The sequence below is a fragment of the Coptis chinensis genome, chromosome 4 (assembly GCF_015680905.1).
Source record: "Coptis chinensis isolate HL-2020 chromosome 4, ASM1568090v1, whole genome shotgun sequence".
Classification (NCBI taxonomy): domain Eukaryota; kingdom Viridiplantae; phylum Streptophyta; class Magnoliopsida; order Ranunculales; family Ranunculaceae; genus Coptis; species Coptis chinensis.
In genome coordinates this window covers 91,584,247-91,587,857 of record NC_141459.1, presented here as the reverse complement: position 1 = coordinate 91,587,857, position 3,611 = coordinate 91,584,247, and positions in this window count along the sequence as shown.

Genomic DNA, 3,611 nt, shown 5'->3' with positions numbered 1-3,611 from the left:
GCTATTAATGGAGCAAACATTATCTTGCTCTAATTGTTGTTGTTCATAGGCGAGAGGACAATAGGAGTCAGGGTGTTCATGACTCAAACAGAAATTACATGGGTTGGAGTTGACATTCATGACGGGGTTAGGCTTTTGTTGAATAGAAATAGCCTCTACCTTTTTAGTTAGAGATTCGATTAAAATTTTAAGTTCTAGATCGGGTTTCATCTCAAACATACCGGCGGCCTTAACTATTGAAGAAGAACTAGCAGAGCGGGAGATATCATCACTACCCCCCCAATTATTATTGCGCTTAGTTTGATCTTCTAAAAATTTGTAAGCTTCCGAAGCTCCTTTACTTAGAAAACTACCCCCATTCATTATGTCAAGGACTTCTTTATGGTGGTGTAGAAGTCCTTTGAAAAAGGCACGAACTAATGTGTCTTTTGCTAGGTTATGGTGTGGACACTCTATAAGCAGATCGGTGAAACGATTCTAAGCCTCAGAAAATGATTCATGAGGATTCTCGTTTAAAAAATAAATCTTGGAAAGCATCTCATCCGTTTTTAGGGGTGGGTAAAAATGTTCCATAAACAAAATGAACAAGTTTAGCCCACGAGTCCACAGAGTTAGGCGGGGCGCTAACCAAGACACCGGCCTTTTTATCGGCTAAGGTGAAGGGAAATACCCTCAGTTTAATTTGTTCCACACCAACCGTAGGATCATGGAATGTTGTAAGGACTTGTTCAATCCTACGCATGTGTTGATAAGGTTTTTCATGGTCTAAACCATGGAAAACAGGTAACAAATTAAATATGTTTGGGGGAATTTGAAAATCCCCCACTGGGTCTGCTAGAACGATGCAAGATTTAGGGCTATCGCTCAAGGCTTTGTAAAAGTCGGAGAGAGGAGTCTCTCTTTCTTCAGCCATTATGTCAGGTGTGGTGGGTGGGATAATAGCTAGAGGTGTAGTGATTGGTATACTCGATAGACTTGTTTGTTGACGTTGACGGTTAATTACGTTCGGTGTTTTTCTCCGACCAGACCTTAATCTCATGCAAGTCTAAGTCTAAACACGACAACCCTCCAAACAATCTTGATATATTAATATAAACCTCTAACCGAGATGCGAGGTATGGAAGAAAGGAATACCTGATTGCGTCCTTGCTTCGCTTATGAATAGTGTCTTGTTTACGCGTGTTCAGTGTATATAACAAGTTAGAACACTGAAAAACTTAAAAAAACTCGAAGTTCAAAACAAACCTGTGGGAATCCGGAAAAATTTAGCTTAGGGCACGGGTGCGCTCACTTTGGGCGCGGTCGCACTCCGTGTAACTTCAAGTTATAGTGTTTTAGGGCGGGTCGCGCTCGATTTGGGGGGTCGCTCAAGGTTCCAGCGTTTAGCGCGCCGCTTAGCTCGCTTTAGTCGCTCGCTCGGTGTAATTTTCGCGAACTTTTAATGCTGAAACGGACAACCACAGTATGAATCAAACAAGGGTGGGTGGGTTTAATGGGACTTAAAAATGACTAATTATATTATGAAAACAATACTAAAGTGAAACTAAGATGGCAGCGGTGCCATTTGATAAAACAGAAAATGCTAGTTTACCTACGAAATGAACGATGAAACTCAAAACGCAAGTAAACTAAAACTTATTACGAGTTTATATTTATCAAGTTTCTTACTCTCAATTCTATCGAAATAGAGTGGAGTAACAAGTTCGTTCCACTCCTAGTTCTCTAGCATGGAATGTTTTCTAATCTAATTAGTCGGTCTTAAGTCTAATGAGAGGTTTATGAGAGGAATTCTATACTACGAGGTGGATTCGATTAACAAGTTACGAATAACGAAATGAGAGGCAGCTAAGGGTTTTAATCTAGGTAAAGAATTAAAAGGAATTGAATCCACCTTAACTCGACTTAATCCTACTAACAAAGACTTGTCGTGATCCAAATTGAATGCTTAGCATATCAAAATAGTAATTCTAATCCCTAATTATACATGGCATTTCTACCAATTCATAACTAGCATGTGAGCGATTAAAACCATTCTCATGGTGAATTAATCGTTTCTAGAGTGGAATAATTATCACGATGATTTCTAAGTTTAACAAAGATCAAGCGTCATCAAGGCTACTTCAACCCCTCTAATGGAGGTTTAGCCTTGATTCATACCACTATCATTTCCCATTGATTTAAAACTAAACATCATACCAAAATTCTAACTTGGCTAATTTAACTAACAATACTTCAATCTAATTTAACAATTCAGAAATGATACTCAACAAGAATTAAAATTAGATCTATAAATTGAAATGACAAAATCGAAATTAACAAACTAGGTATTTTATTTATCAAACTAATTAAGAACAATGATTCTAAGAGTTTAATCTAAAACAAGAATTGAATTTAAACTAAACTTAATTTTATTTAATGAAAACTAGATCTAGAATTATCTATTGTTTTAGGTCTAACTAGCTACCATTAACAAAGAGCTAAGCTTTGGTTTTTTTATGTTCAGATCTAAAAATCGTGCATGGGCTTGGATCCATGTTTTGGGCCAGAGAATCAGGCCCAAAACCCAATTCTTTCAGTCCAAAAAGGCCTCTTCAGCTGCAGTTGGTTTCAACAGACTTTTCGTCCACTTTTGCTCGTTTGATTGGGTCAAGGCTTAGACCATTGGAAACCTCTTTCCGAGCCGGTCGTTTTGACATAAGGTAGGCCCAATTCCAAGGTTTGAGTCCAAAGATACGGCCTTCGGAAGTTCTGCTGACTTTGAGTGTTGTTTCTGTCCGCTTCGACTTTTCAGCTTTTGACCGGGCTTTAGAAAGGCTTTGTCTTCTTGAATCTTGGCCTTTAATCACAGAACTCCTTAGCAACCGACCTTTGCTCCTTTATCTCGCTAAAGTGGCACATTTCTGCACATAATGGACTTTGAAGCCTGAAATGCATAAAAATACGTAATCAGTATTAACTTTTAATTATTACTCACATAATTGGTCTAAAAGTATGACTGTTACAGGGTTAAAACTACAGTTTTTGGCTCTTATCAGCAGGCCTGCATTCGTGCATAGAATTGAGGATAAGAACACCATGTACTATAGATTTGTAAACTGAGCTTTAAGATAGTGATTTACTATCAATCCTATCTATTCTTTGTACTTCATAAAATTTCTTATTAATACAATTACCCTTAGCAAAAAAAGTTTCCTAATACAAATCAAGTTCTTTCAGAGTCTAACTTCGTCTCCAAAACTGAGAAGGAAGTGGCTACAGTGTCGTTTTATGCGTCTGGACGCACGATCATTGCGTCTCAGATTCGAGAATTACGTCTGGATGCACGATCCTTGCGTCCCAGACGTGGAAGTCTATTTTCCCTCTTTTGCTTTATCATTTTATCCTCTTTTGCAGGCTTTGGTCCAAGCAACAAATCATTTGCCCTTGGGCTTCCAAATAGACTTTAAAATAGGTCCAAGTCGCATCTTTAATAGCTTCAATTCCTTGGCCTTCTCCATGATTGTCGACGAGCTTCCTATGTGATCTTTAATGCTCCGAATTGCTCCGTTAATTGTTTTACCCCTTTTTCTCTAATATTCCACAAAACTCTCTTTTTCAACTGTAGAATCCTA